Source organism: Oncorhynchus tshawytscha, linkage group LG16 (assembly GCF_018296145.1).
Source record: "Oncorhynchus tshawytscha isolate Ot180627B linkage group LG16, Otsh_v2.0, whole genome shotgun sequence".
Taxonomy (NCBI): Eukaryota; Metazoa; Chordata; class Actinopteri; order Salmoniformes; family Salmonidae; genus Oncorhynchus; species Oncorhynchus tshawytscha.
The window spans coordinates 186,317-204,406 of NC_056444.1; the positions used below are offsets into that span (position 1 = coordinate 186,317).

Genomic DNA, 18,090 nt, shown 5'->3' on the forward strand with positions numbered 1-18,090 from the left:
TAAGATGACCTGGGGTACTAATGTAAGAAAAAACACGTAAAAAAACAAAACACTACTAGGAACGCGAAGCGAGGCGGCCATCTCTGTCGGCGCCGGAAGTTCATTCAATGTAGGTAATCAAGCGTACGTAGGCCAGGGTACGTAGGCCAGGGTACGTATGCCAGGGTACGTAGGCCAGGGTACGTAGGGTACGTAGGCCAGGGTACGTAGGGGGTACGTAGGGCCAGGGCACGTAGGGCACGTAGGTCAGGGTACGTAGGGTACGTAGGCCAGGGTACGTAGGGCACGTAGGCCAGGGTACGTAGGGTACGTAGGCCAGGGTACGTAGGCCAGGGTACGTAGGGTACGTAGGCCAGGGTACGTAGGGTACGTAGGTCAGGGTACGTAGACCAGGGTACATAGGCCAGGGTCAGGGTACGTAGGCCAGGGTCAGGGTACGTAGGTCAGGGTCAGGGTACGTAGGTCAGGGTCAGAGGCCATGGTCAGGGTACGTAGGTCAGAGTACGTAGGCCAGGGTCAGGAGATGTAGGCCATGGTACGTAGGCCAGGGTACGTAGGCCAGGGTACGTACGCCAGGGTCAATGTACGTAGGCCAGGGTATGTAGGCCAGAGAGACAAACAGAGAGACAGACAGAGAGACAGACAGAGAGACAGACAGAGAGACAGACAGAGAGACAGACAGACAGACAGAGAGACAGACAGACAGAGAGACAGAGAAACAGAGACAGAGAGACAGAGAAACAGAGAAACAGAGAAACAGAGAGACAGACAGAGACAGAGAACCAGAGAGACAGAGACAGACAGAGACAGACAGAGAGAGGGGCAGAGTAGAACAGAGAGACTGACAGAGACTGACAGAGAGAGGGGCAGAGTAGAACAGAGAGACAGACAGAGACAGACAGAGAGAGGGGCAGAGTAGAGCAGAGTAACCTAATCCCTTGGACTGCCTGCTAAAATTACAGGTCTCCAGCCTGATGGAATGTGCTGCTCTGTGAGCTCTGAGCAAGGCATCCTCCAGCACCACTGCTGCCCTTCCTCACAGCACACACTGTACACACACTGTACACTGTACACACACACTCACACTGTACACACACACTGTACACACATACACTACACACACATACTACACACACTGACACAAACACACTGACACAAACACACTGACACAAACACACTGTACACACACTCACACACACACTGTACACAAACACACTGTACACAAACGGAGTGTCTGAACCAAGAATGGACAGTGCAGGGCAGTGAAAGACCAGTTTAGAGAAGACTAGGCAGAGATACAAGTGGGTGTGACCCAGTGTTTCTGCTGTAGTAATTTAGCTGTGGTGCTGCGCCACAGCAAAAGAATACGGAACATGAACAAAATATTTCTGTGCAGTTTGAAGATGCTAGAACAGTCCACATGTAAACTTCCTCTGCAGACTAAACCAGTAATGAATAGAAAAACGATCATTCTATGGGGCTGTCTGGTTTATCTATTTACCTGGTCGGCTGGTTGTTGTACATTCTATGGGGCTGTCTGGTTTATCTATTTACCTGGTCGGCTGGTTGTTGTACATTCTATAGGGCTGTCTGGTTTATCTATTTACCTGGTCGGCTGGTTGTTGTACATTCTATGGGGCTGTCTGGTTTATCTATTTACCTGGTCAGCTGGTTGTTGTACATTCTATGACAGAGAACTATTCCTCCCGGGCACGTTCAGGTTGCCAGAGCCATAGGGAAGAAAACATTCTATGAGAGAGAACTATTCCTCGTTCAGGTTGCCAGAGCCATAGGGAAGAAAACATTCTGACAAGCAGTCACCACCAGTCTTAATGGGGGGAAAGCAGTTTAAATGGCCTTTGTTAAAAACAGGAGGATCCAGCTTTTCCATTCCTACTTTATTTCTACCATTTTACCGGAACTCAGCCATTTGCTGTGAGTGCATAGGGAAGAGCGCTGCTAAATGTAGCACGGGTCAATTGTAGGGTAACTTGAGGTAGAACCCCTTCCTCCCTAAATGTTCTTGTGAGTGACTTAAATTTAGATGTTTTTGTTGTTGTTGAGCAAGAGTAGTGGCAACCAGGGGGATAGTGGTGACATGAAGTGGTTTCTGTGAGAAGTACAGATGTTACCCCAGGTGGCGTGTTACCCCAGGTGGCGTGTTAACCCAGGTGGCGTGTTAACCCAGGTGGCGTGTTAACCCAGGTGGCGTGTTAACCCAGGTTATCGTAACAGGTATGCCTACATAAAATCAAATCACATTTTATTTCTCACATACACATGGTTAGCAGATGTTATTGCGAGTGTAGCGAAATGCTTGTGCTTCTAAAATTCATCAATAGGATGCTAACTAGTTACAAGATCACATTTGTGATCTGGCTAACGATTAGCCCAATAGAGTAAATGTGGATAGGCAAGCCCATGCTTCAGGTTATTTATTTACAGCCACGATGCTGCATCAGTAAAATAATTGAACTAGTCATTTTACCAAGGTGTTATTTGGCTGACACAGGGCCTTAAGAAAGTATTCAGACCCGTTGACTTACTCTACATTGTTTCGTTACAGCCTTATTCTAAAACACGTTTTTAGAAATGGTTGCAAATTTATACAAAATATGAAACAGAAATAACTTATTTACATCAGTGTTCAGACCCTTTGCTATGGGACTGGAAATTGATCTTAGGTGCATCCTGTTTCCATTGATCATCCTTGAGATGTTTCTACAACTTGGAGTCCACCTGTGGTAAATTCAATTGATTGGACATGATTTGGAAAGGCACACACCTGTCTATATGAGGTCCTACAGTTGACAGTGCATGTCAGAGCAAAAACCAAGCTATGAGGTTGAAGGAATTGTCTGTAGAAGGTCCCCAAGAAAACAATGGCCTACATAATTCTTAAATAGAATAAGTTTGTAACCACCAAGACTCTTCTTAGAGCTGGCCGCCCAGCCAAACTGAACAATCGGGAGAGAAGGGCCTTGGTCAGGGAGGTGACCTAGAACCCAATGGTCACTCTGACAGAGCTCCAGACCATCAGGCTGCTGAATAGACACCACAAGTCAGCTGTTTCTACCATCAGGCTGCTGAATAGACACCACTAGTCAGCTGTTTCTACCATCAGACTGCTGAATAGACACCACTAGTCAGCTGTTTCTACCATCAGGCTGCTGAATAGACACCACTATTCAGCTGTTTCTACCCCCAGATCATCAGGCTGCTGAATAGACACCACTAGTCAGCTGTTTCTAATCAGGCTGCTGAATAGACACCACTAGTCAGCTGTTTCTACCATCAGACTGCTGAATAGACACCACTAGTCAGCTGTTTCTACCATCAGGCTGCTGAATAGACACCACTAGTCAGCTGTTTCTACCATCAGGCTGCTGAATAGACACCACTAGTCAGCTGTTTCTACCCCCAGACCATCAGGCTGCTGAATAGACACCACTAGTCAGCTGTTTCTACCCCCAGACCATCAGACTGCTGAATAGACACAAATAGTCAGCTGTTTCTACCCCCAGACCATCAGACTGCTGAATAGACACCAATAGTCAGCTGTTTCTACCCCCAGACCATCAGACTGCTGAATAGACACCAATAGTCAGCTGTTTCTACCCCCAGACCATCAGACTGCTGAATAGACACCAATAGTCAGCTGTTCCTACCCCAGACCATCAGACTGCTGAATAGACACCAATAGTCAGCTGTTTCTACCATCAGGCTGCTGAATAGACACCAATAGTCAGCTGTTTCTACCATCAGGCTGCTGAATAGACACCAATAGTCAGCTGTTTCTACCATCAGGCTGCTGAATAGACACCACTAGTCAGCTGTTTCTACCATCAGGCTGCTAAATAGACACCACTAGTCAGCTGTTTCTACCATCAGGCTGCTGAATAGACACCACTAGTCAGCTGTTTCTACATTCAGGCTGCTAAATAGACACCACTAGTCAGCTGTTTCTACCCCCAGACCATCAGGCTGCTGAATAGACACCACTAGTCAGCTGTTTCTACCATCAGGCTGCTGAATAGACACCACTAGTCAGCTGTTTCTACCCCCAGACAATCAGGCTGCTGAATAGACACCACTAGTCAGCTGTTTCTACCATCAGGCTGCTGAATAGACACCACTAGTCAGCTGTTTCTACCCCCAGACAATCAGGCTGCTGAATAGACACCACTAGTCAGCTGTTTCTACCATCAGGCTGCTGAATAGACACCACTAGTCAGCTGTTTCTACCCCCAGACAGACTGCTGAATAGACACCAATAGTCAGCTGTTTCTACCCCCAGACAGACTGCTGAATAGGCACCAATAGTCAGCTGTTTCTACCATCAGGCTGCTAAATAGACACCACTAGTCAGCTGTTTCTACCCCCAGACCATCAGGCTGCTGAATAGACACCACTAGTCAGCTGTTTCTACCATCAGGCTGCTGAATAGACACCACTAGTCAGCTGTTTCTACCATCAGGCTGCTGAATAGACACCAATAGTCAGCTGTTTCTACCATCAGGCTGCTGAATAGACACCACTAGTCAGCTGTTTCTACCATCAGGCTGCTGAAATAGACACCACTAGTCAGCTGTTTCTACCAGACAGGCTGCTGAATAGACACCACTAGTCAGCTGTTTCTACATTCAGGCTGCTGAATAGACACCACTAGTCAGCTGTTTCTACCCCAGACCATCAGGCTGCTGAATAGACACCACTAGTCAGCTGTTTCTACCATCAGGCTGCTGAATAGACACCACTAGTCAGCTGTTTCTACCCCCAGACAATCAGGCTGCTGAATAGACACCACTAGTCAGCTGTTTCTACCATCAGGCTGCTGAATAGACACCACTAGTCAGCTGTTTCTACCCCAGACACACTGCTGAATAGACACCAATAGTCAGCTGTTTCTACCCCCAGACAGACTGCTGAATAGGCACCAATAGTCAGCTGTTTCTACCATCAGGCTGCTAAATAGACACCACTAGTCAGCTGTTTCTACCCCCAGACAATCAGGCTGCTGAATAGACACCACTAGTCAGCTGTTTCTACCATCAGGCTGCTGAATAGACACCACTAGTCAGCTGTTTCTACCCCCAGACAGACTGCTGAATAGGCACCAATAGTCAGCTGTTTCTACCCCCAGACAGACTGCTGAATAGGCACCAATAGTCAGCTGTTTCTACCATCAGACAGACTGCTGAATAGGCACCAATAGTCAGCTGTTTCTACCCCCAGACCATCAGACTGCTGAATAGACACCAATAGTCAGCTGTTTCTACCCCCAGACCATCAGACTGCTGAATAGGCACCAATAGTCAGCTGTTTCACTGTGCACTGCAGCCACATCTGCGACCGTGTTCATGTGACTTAATATGTATATATTTTTACAAAAACAGCAGCGGAGTGACAATGGGTCATGGGAAAATTGGCGCCCGGGCCAGCTGTGAGACAGGAAGTGGGGACATGGGAGAGGACGGGGGGGAGGAGGGGGGGGAGAATGACACAACACCCCTTTGACACAGTGTCAGAAGTTCAACTTCAGAGTTCAGACACAGTCAAGATGACGTTTGTCTCCTCCTCAACGTGCCAGACAAGTTAAATGTGATGTATCGTCCTTAACAAGGCTTGAAGCCCGGAGGCCACTGGATTTGATCCAAGCGAAGAAATTCCATCTCAGTGTCAGAATAAGAAAAAAAGGCTGTTCCATTGTCCTGAATGGGCCGGTCGGCGCTACTCCTAATACCTGAATGGGCCGGTCGGCGCTACTCCTAATACCTGAATGGGCCGGTCGGCGCTACTCCTAATACCTGAATGGGCGGTCGGCGCTACTCCTAATACCTGAATGGGCCGGTCGGCGCTACTCCTAATACCTGAATGGGCCGGTCGGCGCTACTCCTAATACCTGAATGGGCCGGTCGGCGCTACTCCTAATACCTGAATGGGCCGGTCGGCGCTACTCCTAATACCTGAATGGGCCGGTCGGCGCTACTCCTAATACCTGAATGGGCCGGTCGGCGCTACTCCTAATACCTGAATGGGCCGGTCGGCGCTACTCCTAATACCTGAATGGGACGGCCGGCGCTACTCCTAATACCTGAATGGGCGAATAGGATTAGGGATCGGCGCTGTAACTCGCTAATACCTGAATGGGCAGACATGGCTGTAACTGGCGCTGTAACTCAGACATAATACCTGAATGGGCCGGTCATGCGCTGTAACTCAGACATGCGCTGTATACCTGAATGGGCGCTGTAACTGGTCATGCGCTGTAACTGGCACTCCTAATACCTGAATGGGCAGACATGCGCTGTAACTGGCAGACAGACATGCTCCTAATACCTGAATGGGTAACTGGCAGACAGGCGCTGTAACTGGCAGACAGACATGCGCTGTAATACCTGAATGGGCCGGCAGCCATGGGCTGTAACTGGCAGGCGCTGTAACTGGCAGGCAGCCATGGGCTAATACCTGAATGGGCTGTAACTGGCAGCGCTGTAACTGGCAGACAGACACTCCTAATACCTGAATGGGCAGACATGTGCTGTCGGCGCTACTGTAACTGGCAGAATACCTGAATGGGCCGTGCTGTAACTGCGCAGACAGACCTAATACCTGAATGGGACGGCATGTGCTGTAACTGGCAGGCGCTACTCCTAATATCTGATTTAGAACTGGGCTGAATAGTGATTAGGGATGGCCGACAGACATGCGCTGTAACTGGCAGGCAGACATGCGCTGTAACTGGCAGGCAGACATGCGCTGTAACTGGCAGGCAGACATGCGCTGTAACTGGCAGACAGACATGGGCTGTAACTGGCAGACAGACATGGGCTGTAACTGGACATGGCAGCCATGCGCTGTAACTGGCAGGCAGCCATGGGCTGTAACTGGCAGACAGACATGTGCTGTAACTGGCAGACAGCCATGGGCTGTAACTGGCAGACAGACATGTGCTGTAACTGGCAGACAGACATGTGCTGTAACTGGCAGACAGACATGTGCTGTAACTGGCAGACAGACATGTGCTGTAAGACATGGCTGACAGACATGTGCTGTAACTGGCAGGCAGACATGTGCTGTAACTGGCAGACAGACATGGGCTGTAACTGGCAGACAGACATGTGCTGTAACTGGCAGACATGTGCTGTAACTGGCAGACAGACATGTGCTGTAACTGGCAGACAGACATGTGCTGTAACTGGCAGACAGGCTGTACAGACATGTGCTATAACTGGCAGACAGACATGTGCTGTAACTGGACAGACAGACATGTGCTGTAACTGGCAGACAGACATGTGCTGTAACTGGCTGACAGACATGTGCTGTAACTGGCAGACAGACATGTGCTGTAACTGGCAGACAGACATGTGCTGTAACTGGCAGACAGACATGTGCTGTAACTGGCAGACATGCGCTGTAACTGACATGCGCTGTAACTGGCAGACAGACATGCGCTGTAACTGGCAGACAGACATGCGCTGTAACTGGCAGACATGCGCTGTAACTGGCAGACAGACATGCGCTGTAACTGGCAGACAGACATGCGCTGTAACTGGCAGACAGACATGCGCTGTAACTGGCAGACATGTGCTGTAACTGGCAGACATGTGCTGTAACTGGCAGACAGACAGACATGGGCTGTAACTGGCAGACAGACATGTGCTGTAACTGGCAGACATGGGCTGTAACATGGCAGCAGACATGCGCTGTAACTGGCAGACATGTGCTGTAACTGGCAGACATGTGCTTTAACTGGCAGACATGTGCTGTAACTGGCAGACATGGGCTGTAACTGGCAGACATGGGCTGTAACTGGCAGACATGCGCTGTAACTGGCAGACATGCGCTGTAACTGGCAGACATGCGCTGTAACTGGCAGACATGCGCTGTAACTGGCAGACATGCGCTGTAACTGGCAGACATGCGCTGTAACTGGCAGACATGCGCTGTAACTGGCAGACATGCGCTGTAACTGGCAGACAGACAACTGCAGACATGTGTAACTGGCAGACAGACATGCGCTGTAACTGGCAGACATGCGCTGTAACTGGCAGACATGCGCTGTAACTGGCAGACATGCGCTGTAACTGGCAGACATACATGCGCTGTAACTGGCAGACATGCGCTGTAACTGGCAGACATGCGCTGTAACTGTAGACATGCGCTGTAACTGGCAGACATGCGCTGTAACTGGCAGACATGTGCTGTAACTGGCAGACATGGGCTGTAACTGGCAGACATGGGCTGTAACTGGCAGACATGTGCTGTAACTGGCAGACATGGGCTGTAACTGGCAGACATGGGCTGTAACTGGCAGACGTGCTGTAACTGGCAGACATGGGCTGTAACTGGCAGACATGTGCTGTAACTGGCAGACATGTGCTGTAACTGGCAGACATGTGCTGTAACTGGCAGACATGTGGTGTAACTGGCAGACATGGGCTGTAACTGGCAGACATGGGCTGAGGCTGCGCCTGAGTTTCACGTCTGGGGAAGATAATTTTCACCATAACAATGCACCTTTATGATAAAGCATTACATGCATAATTGCATGTGCCATCACTCTTGAGAACAGTGTTTTCCCTCTGAGTGGATTTTGGAAACATTCGTGTTTATAGCCTATTGCCATGTGCGCATTGCTGTGAAGATACGTGAAGAAACAGCCTAATAGTTCAACATTTTAAGCTAAAAGTTCTGATCTGTCGCATCAACCTCATTGCTTTCAAGTTTTTTTTTTATGCTAGTGGATATATTAATGTGGGATCTAACGCATCCCACAACTGTCCCAGACTACGTTTGGAATATATATTTCAAGAACAGCAGGACAATTTGACCAACAGAATAAGTCAACTTTGTACTATGGGGGATAGTAGATTGACATAGGCTGCTGTTGGTTAGATCTACTACTCATCTGGTTGGCTGACGAGAAGTAGATATGGACAGTTCTTCTAGCATCTTCTGCATCCCTGATGTGTCCGTCTTCATTTGTAGTCTGTGAGAAGGACCCGAGATTATTATGAAAAGGACCCAATCACGTGACGGGCATTGGCAAATAAGAATTGCGATATCTAAGAGAGCCATGTGAGTGAGTGGTGCTTCGGAGCCGGGAGAAGGGAATTATAATAATTATATTCGGCCCAAGGGTTCAATGGTCACAAAGGACATGGATTTTTTTAAGGGATATTACAGCCACACGAAGGGGATGCCGTCGGGAAACCCGAGGCATTATCAAGTGCATGTCAAATTGTGAATGAGAGAGACTGATGAAGTGTGTTCAGCCTGCCTTGCCTTTCATGTGACTTTTTTCAAATCATCAGTAGTCAGTAGTCACATCATGCAGCCTTAGAATGTATTAAAAATCAAAACATATAGACCAACGTTTGTATCAGAGTACAACTCAGAGTATGTTATTCTGTTCTTCTGAAATAGACTACATTTTCTTCATATCACATTTCTTTAGACATGTCTCAAATAAATAATGGATGTGAAAGTGTAGGCTATATTACATGGATTTATTAGACTTTTTAAAATGTAGATGTACCAAAAGGTCTGCTTTCTCCAACTATTTCCCAGCCACCTGATAAATTCAGGGCAGCAATGTTATTGAGAGCAGTAGCAACATATTTGCAGTTCTCCATGGCTAACGTTATATCTTTTTTTTTTTATTCAGTAGAAAGGATTATCTAGGCATTATGAGCAGCTCATTTTAAACACAAGATGCAACACCGCAAACCAATCCAAACTCCTCTCTCAGCATGTCCAGCCCACTCATTATCTCAACCAATCATGGCTAGCGGGAAGGTTGCTTCCTTTCTCTGTGGCTAAACCAACTAGGCTCGTAATGTAACAATTGTATTATATTTACAGACGACATACAAGTTTGATATTAAGGTACATGAAAGATCACATTCGAGGACCAATTTCTGCCAAAAAAATGCATTTTGATAAAAAATATATTTTTTACATTCAAACGGCTCTTCTGTAATTTCGTGACTTGCAACATATGCCTAGTTTCCTGAAATCGGGTCACATGACCAGTTAAGTTTTATTTTACGGTGGGTGGACCGGAGGTCATCATTGTAATAGTAAACATGTCAATTCAATTTAAAATGTCAATGTGTACCAGCTAAATTGCAGTGGTCTGAAAGGATAGGTTCATTCTATCAATTCTGTTTCTATGATTGAAACACCGACCCTGAATTCAAGAGCATGTTGTGTCTCAACAGAGAGTGCACAACACAAAAACCTGAGATGTGAATTTTGGTCTAAGCTTCAACATATGCATATATACATGCATAACATATGCCAAAATGAAATGAAAATTGGAGTTTGTGTTTAGATATTTGACGATTAAGGGTTTAAAATGTTCATAAAATAGTTTAACACTGTCTGTAAGCTGTTAAATGATATCAAAGTCAACCGTTTATCTTTTCCAGTGACGAAGACATCACTAGACATGTATAATGATATGGTGGGGTATGCAAAACGGGTAAAATGTCTCTCTTTAAGGTCCAAAAAGACACTTTGGCCACTTCTTCTATGGGCAAACATCTACGGAAATCAAAAGGGATGCTGTCAAAAGGTGATTGAATTCAAATGGATTTACCCAGGAGCATCTTTGGAAGCAGATGATGCCATGCCATATAGATGTAGACTAGACTAGGTTAGCTAGGCTAGGTTAGCTAGGCTAGGTTAGCTAGTGTAACAGTATAACTTTAGACCGTCCCCTCGGCCATACCCGGGCGCGAACCAGGGACCCTCTGCACACATCAACAACAGTCACCCTCGAAGCATCGTTACCCATCGCTCCACAAAAGCCATGGCCCTTGCAGAGCAAGGGGAACCTCTACTTCAAGGTCTCAGAGCAAGTGACGTCACCGATTGAAACGCTATTTAGCGCGCACCACCGCTAACTAGCTAGCCGTTTCACATCCGTTACACTTGGCTAGGTTAGCTCGGCTAGGTTAGCTAGGCTAGGTTAGCTAGGCTAGGTTAGGTTAGCTAGGCTACACACAAGGGAAATTATTGTAAGAAGGGTGAAAGAGAGAAGGAAGCGGACATGTTTTTCTCTCACACAGAACCACACCTGTTCTGCTGTTGGGAATGCTCCTTGCTTCCTTACAGAAATCAGGTTAAAGTCACCTACTCTATACACGTGCACACACACACACTGTAGGCCTATTTTCTATGTTCACCCCTTTCTCTTCCTGTGTTGCTGGTGAGAAAATATGTTTAGACTTACCTGACTGAGTAATAGTGAAACAGCTGAGGCCTACTCTCATAATGTAGAACCATATCTCCCATGGTGCAGCCTGTTCTCACCACCTTGGAGACCTTGTCCTTCACCAAACCCATGAAGTGTAGCTGGGACGAAAAACTGAAAATGATTGACACTGACATTGCCTTCCTCTTACCCTGCGTATTTTGCATATGTCTGTAATTTTAATACACACCGGTTCCTGTAGATTAAAACCATTATTTGGTCAACAGTAAACACATTATGTTGATTCCTGCTATGAAAGTATCTGCCCGGCGCTGTCAGTGGGCTGCTGTGTGAGCGAGCCGCTCTGTCTCCTCACACAGCACAGAGGAGAGATACCTGCGACTGTTGCTCACAGTTCTATTGAGGGAAAATGATAGTTTTCAAAGCAGCTACTACTGTTCTGATTACACAGCTTTCTGTGAGTATATCATTTATTTAATCACCTCTTAAGACCCCCTAGAGTCCATGTCAGCTCCCCCAAGGAAATCTAATTAGCATAATAAACAACTCATCAAAACGTTTGCTCTACGACCCAGCATCTTGGGAACCGTCTGAAGCCTGTACAGCTGATCTGATAACGTCTGTCTGATTTGAAAACAAATCCGATATTATTGGTCACATAAACATATTTAGCAGATGTTATTGCAGGTGTAGTGTAATGCTGGTCAGTTTCTAGACATATGTTATCAATGAGTGTTCAGATGTGTCCACATGCAGCCATAGTAAAAACCAGTCAGAGAGATGAACTAGACATGAGGAAGTGAAAGGGAGCTCAGTTTATGCAATATTGAGACTGGCACATAAGAGAAGTGACAAGATTGTGGTGAGATTCTTTTTTCCACCATTGCTCAATTTAATCCTAAAATGTGAACTACCTAATAGACCAAGTTTGTAATTTGACCAGAGGGGGTTTGAAGCACTGATTACCAGAGAGAGAAGTGCACAGTTAGCGTTTTCGGTGAGGTCAGTGGATGTGGAAACTGCAGCCCACTAGCTAACTAAAGCCAGGCTTTCAGACAGACTAGCACAAGGAGTTTAGAGAACATGAAGCTACAGATGAAACAATGGAACAAAACTAAATAACTTATTTGGGATATGATATTATATGATCTTCAAAACATAGCCCATTAGATTATAGAGATTAGCCACTTTGTAGGGACTGTTTTTTAAACTGTTTCAGTTCTTAATGCTAGCTAGCTGAGCTCGTTAGCTTGCTCCTGGTAACCCTCTAGGCAGTGCAGTGCAGAGTGGGGAAGGAGGCAGGGCTTGTGAGTGAGAGACACATTAAGTAAATAAGGCCACGTCACTACAATGTCAACATCTGCACACTGCCGGACGGTTCTGGAGAGAAAAGGGAAAGTAGAGCTGGGAAGTGGAGAAGAGGACTGGGAAGTGGAAAGGAGAGAACTGGGAAGTGGAAAGGAGATGAGAACTGGGAAGTGGAAAGGAGAAGAGAACTGGGAAGTGGAAAGGAAAGGAAAGGAGAGGAGGACTGGGAAGTGGAAAGGAGAGGAGGACTGGGAAGTGGAAAGGAAATGAGAACTGGGCAGTGGAAAGGAAAGGAGAAGAGGACTGGGAAGTGGAAAGGAAATGAGAACTGGGAACTGGGAAGTGGAAAGGAGAACTGGGAAGTGGAAAGGAGAACTGGGAAGTGGAAAGGAAAGGAGAACTGGGAAGTGGAAAGGAGAACTGGGAAGTGGAAAGGAAAGGAGAACTGGGAAGTGGAAAGGAAAGGAGAACTGGGAAGTGGAAAGGAAAGGAGAACTGGGAAGTGGAAAGGAGAACTGGGAAGTGGAAAGGAAAGGAGAACTGGGAAGTGGAAATGAGAACTGGGAAGTGGAAAGGAGAACTGGGAAGTGGAAAGGAGAACTGGGAAGTGGAAAGGAGAACTGGGAAGTGGAAAGGAGAACTGGGAAGTGGAAAGGAGAGGAGAACTGGGAAGTGTAAAGGAAAGGAGAACTGGGAAGTGGAAAGGAAAGGAGAACTGGAAAGTGGAAAGGAGAGGAGAACTGGGAGGTGGAAAGGAGAGGAGAACTGGGAAGTGGAAAGGAGAGGAGAACTGGGAAGTGTAAAGGAAAGGAGAACTGGGAAGTGGAAAGGAGGACTGGGAAGTGGAAAGGAAAGGAGAGGAGAACTGGGAAGTGGAAAGGAGAGGAGAACTGGGAAGTGGAAAGGAAATGAGAACTGGGAAGTGGAAAGGAAAGGAGAACTGGGAAGTGGAAAGGAGAGGAGAACTGGGAAGTGGAAAGGAGGGAGAACTGGGAAGTGGAAAGGAGAACTGGGAAGTGGAAAGGAAAGGAGAACTGGGAAGTGGAAAGGAAAGGAGAGGAGAACTGGGAAGTGGAAAGGAGGGAGAACTGGGAAGTGGAAAGGAGAACTGGGAAGTGGAAAGGAAAGGAGAACTGGGAAGTGGAAAGGAAAGGAGAACTGGGAAGTGGAAAGGAGAACTGGGAAGTGGAAAGGAGAACTGGAAAGGAAAGGAGAACTGGGAAATGGAAAGTGGGAAACTGGGAAGTGGAAAGGAAAGGAGAACTGGGAAGTGGAAAGGAAAGGAGAACTGGGAAGTGGAAAGGAGAACTGGGAAATGGAAAGGAAAGGAGAACTGGGAAGTGGAAAGGAAAGGAGAACTGGGAAGTGGAAAGGAGAACTGGAAAGTGGAAAGGAGAACTGAAAGTGGAAAGGAGAACTGGAAAGTGGAAAGGAGAACTGGAAAGTGGAAAGGAGAGGAGAACTGGGAGGTGGAAAGGAGAGGAGAACTGGGAAGTGGAAAGGAGAACTGGGAAGTGGAAAGGAGAGGAGAACTGGGAAGTGGAAAGGAAAGGAGAACTGGGAAGTGGAAAGGAGAACTGGGAAGTGGAAAGGAGAACTGGGAAGTGGAAAGGAAAGGAGAACTGGGAAGTGGAAAGGAGAACTGGGAAGTGGAAAGGAGAGGGAGAACTGGGAAGTGGAAAGGAAAGGAGAACTGGGAAGTGGAAAGGAGAGGAGAACTGGGAAGTGGAAAGGAGAACTGGGAAGTGGAAAGGAAGGAGAACTGGGAAGTGGAAAGGAAAGGAGAACTGGGAAGTGGAAAGGAGAACTGGGAAGTGGAAAGGAGAACTGGGAAGTGGAAAGGAAAGGAGAACTGGGAAGTGGAAAGGAAAGGAGAACTGGGAAGTGGAAAGGAAAGGAGAACTGGGAAGTGGAAAGGAAAGGAGAACTGGGAAGTGGAAAGGAGAACTGGGAAGAAAGGAGAACTGGGAAGTGGAAAGGAGAACTGGAAGTGGAAAGGAGAACTGGGAAGTGGAAAGAAGTGGAAAGGAGAACTGGGAAGTGGAAAGGAGAAGAACTGGGAAGTGGAAAAGAAGAACTGGAAAGTGGAAAGGAGAAACTGGAAAGTGGAAAGGAGAGGAGAACTGGGAGGTGGAAAGGAGAGGAGAACTGGGAAGTGGAAAGGAGAGGAGAACTGGGAAGTGGAAAGGAAAGGAGAACTGGGAAGTGTAAAGGAGAGGAGAACTGTGAAGTGTAAAGGAGAGGAGAACTGGGAAGTGTAAAGGAGAGGAGAACTGGGAAGTGTAAAGGAAAGGAGAACTGGGAAGTGTAAAGGAAAGGAGAACTGTGAAGTGTAAAGGAGAGGAGAACTGGGAAGTGTAAAGGAAAGGAGAACTGGGAAGTGGAAAGGAGAGGAGAACTGGGAAGTGGAAAGGAAAGGAGAACTGGGAAGTGGAAAGGAGGAGAACTGGGAAGTGGAAAGGAGAACTGGAAAGGAAAGGAGGGAGAACTGGGAAGTGGAAAGGAGAAGAACTGGGAAGTGGAAAGGAGAGAACTGGGAGAAAGGAGAGGAGAACTGGGAAGTGGAAAGGAGAACTGGGAAGTGGAAAGGAAAGGAGAACTGGGAAGTGGAAAGGAAAGGAGAACTGGGAAGTGGAAAGGAGAACTGGGATGTGGAAAGGAGAACTGAGAAGTGGAAAGGAGAGGAGAACTGGGAGGTGGAAAGGAGAGGAGAACTGGGAGGTGGAAAGGAGAGGAGAACTGGGAGGTGGAAAGGAGAGGAGAACTGGGAAGTGGAAAGGAGAGGAGAACTGGGAAGTGGAAAGGAGGAACTGGGAAGTGGAAAGGAGAGGAGAACTGGGAAGTGGAAAGGAGAGAACTGGGAAGTGGAAAGGAGAACTGGGAAGTGGAAAGGAGAGGAGAACTGGGAAGTGGAAAGGAGAAGGAGAACTGGGAAGGAGAACTGGAAAGGAAAGGAGAGGAGAACTGGGAAGTGGAAAGGAAAGGAGAACTGGGAAGTGGAAAGGAGAGGAGAACTGGGAAGTGGAAAGGAGGGGAGAACTGGGAAGTGGAAAGGAGAGAACTGGGAAGTGGAAAGGAAAGGAGAACTGGGAAGTGGAAAGGAAAGGAGAACTGGGAAGTGGGAAGTGGAAAGGAGAACTGGGAAGTGGAAAGGAGGAGAACTGGGAAGTGGAAAGGAGGGAGAACTGGGAAGTGGAAAGGAGAGGAGAACTGGGAAGTGGAAAGGAAAGGAGAACTGGGAAGTGGAAAGGAAAGGAGAACTGGGAAGTGGAAAGGAAAGGAGAACTGGGAACTGGGAAGTGGAAAGGAAAGGAGAACTGGGAAGTGGAAAGGAGAGGAGAACTGGGAAGTGGAAAGGAAAGGAGAACTGGGAAGTGGAAAGGAAAGGAGAACTGGGAAGTGGAAAGGAAAGGAGAACTGGGAAGTGGAAAGGAAAGGAGAACTGGGAAGTGGAAAGGAGAACTGGGAAGTGGAAAGGAAAGGTGGAGAACTGGGAAGTGGAAAGGAAAGGAGAACTGGGAAGTGGAAAGGAAAGGAGAACTGGGAAGTGGAAAGGAAAGGAGAACTGGGAAGTGGAAAGGAAAGGAGAACTGGGAAGTGGAAAGGAAAGGAGAACTGGGAAGTGGAAAGGAAAGGAGAACTGGGAAGTGGAAAGGAAAGGAGAACTGGGAAGTGGAAAGGAAAGGAGAACTGGGAAGTGGAAAGGAAAGGAGAACTGGGAAGTGGAAAGGAGAACTGGGAAGTGGAAAGGAGAACTGGGAAGTGGAAAGGAAAGGAGAACTGGGAAGTGGAAAGGAAAGGAGAACTGGGAAGTGGAAAGGAGAACTGGGAAGTGGAAAGGAAAGGAGAACTGGAAAGTGGAAAGGAGAACTGGAAAGTGGAAAGGAGAGGAGAACTGGGAAGTGGAAAGGAGAGGAGAACTGGGAAGTGGAAAGGAGAGGAGAACTGGGAAATGGAAAGGAGAGGAGAACTGGGAAATGGAAAGGAGAGGAGGACTGGGAAGTGGAAAGGAGAGGAGGACTGGGAAGTGGAAAGGAGAGGAGGACTGGGAAGTGTAAAGGAAATGAGAACTGGGAAGTGAAAAGGAAATGAGAACTGGGAAGTGGAAAGGAGAACTGGGAAGTGGAAAGGAAAGGAGAACTAGGAAGTGGAAAGGAAAGGAGCACTGGGAAGTGGTAGGAAAGGAGAACTGGGAAGTGGAAAGGAAAGGAGAACTGGGAAGTGGAAAGGAGAGGGAAAGGACTGGGAAGTGGAAAGGAAAGGAGAACTGGGAAGTGGAAAGGAGAACTGGGAAGTGGAAAGGAGAGGAGAACTGGAAAGTGGAAAGGAGAGGAGAACTGGAAAGGAAAGGAGAACTGGAAAGGAGAGGAGAACTGGGGAAAGGAGAGGAGAACTGGGAAGTGGAAAGGAGAGAACTGGAAAGGAGAGGAGAACTGGGAAGTGGAAAGGAGAACTGGGAAGTGGAAAGGAGGACTGGGAAGTGGAAAGGAGAGGAGAACTGGGAAGTGGAAAGGAAAGGAGAACTGGGAAGTGGAAAGGAAAGGAGAACTGGGAAGTGGAAAGGAGAACTGGGAAGTGGAAAGGAGAACTGGGAAGTGGAAAGGAGAAACTGGGAAGTGGAAAGGAGAACTGGGAAGTGGAAAGGAGAACTGGGAAGTGGAAAGGAGAACTGGGAAGTGGAAAGGAGAACTGGGAAGTGGAAAGGAGAACTGGAGAACTGAGAAGTGGAAAGGAGAACTGGGAAGTGGAAAGGAGAACTGGGAAGTGGAAAGGAGAACTGGGAAGTGGAAAGGAGAGGAGAACTGGGAAGTGGAAAGGAGAACTGGGAAGTGGAAAGGAGAACTGGGAAGTGGAAAGGAGAGGAGAACTGGGAAGTGGAAAGGAAAGGAGAACTGGGAAGTGGAAAGGAAAGGAGAACTGGGAAGTGGAAAGGAAAGGAGAACTGGGAAGTGGAATGGAAAGGAGAACTGGGAAGTGGAAAGGAAAGGAGAACTGGGAAGTGGAAAGGAAAGGAGAACTGGGAAGTGGAAAGGAAAGGAGAACTGGGAAGTGGAAAGGAAGGGAGAACTGGGAAGTGGAAAGGAAAGGAGAACTGAAGTGGAAAGGAGAACTGGGAAGTGGAAAGGAAAGGAGAACTGGGAAGTGGAAAGGAAAGGAGAACTGGGAAGTGGAAAGGAAAGGAGAACTGGGAAGTGGAAAGGAAAGGAGAACTGGGAAGTGGAAAGGAGAGGAGAACTGGGAAGTGGAAAGGAGAGGAGAACTGGGAAGTGGAAAGGAGGGAGAACTGGGAAGTGGAAAGGAGGGGAGAACTGGGAAGTGGAAAGGAACTGGGAAGTGGAAAGGAAAGGAGAACTGGGAAGTGGAAAGGAAAGGAGAACTGGGAAGTGGAAAGGAAAGGAGAACTGGGAAGTGGAAAGGAAAGGAGAACTGGGAAGTGGAAAGGAAAGGAGAACTGGGAAGTGGAAAGGAAAGGAGAACTGGGAAGTGGAAAGGAAAGGAGAACTGGGAAGTGGAAAGGAAAGAACTGGGAAGTGGAAAGGAGAGAACTGGGAAGTGGA

The 18,090-nt window shown here is 47.5% G+C and overlaps 1 protein-coding gene across 3 annotated transcripts in view; it reads right to left on the bottom strand.

Moving 5' to 3' along the window:
• Positions 1-18,090, bottom strand: part of nck1b (NCK adaptor protein 1b) — a 124,036-nt gene that overhangs the window by 78,614 nt on the left and 27,332 nt on the right. Inside the window, exon 1 of one of the 3 annotated variants that reach the window (XM_042298651.1) lies at positions 1,661-1,671. The exons of the other annotated variants lie outside the window; for them this stretch is intronic. The gene's annotated coding sequence lies outside the window, so the exon portion shown is untranslated. Of the gene's footprint in view, positions 1-1,660; positions 1,672-18,090 lie in introns of those variants that run through there. 3 annotated transcript variants of the gene reach the window in all.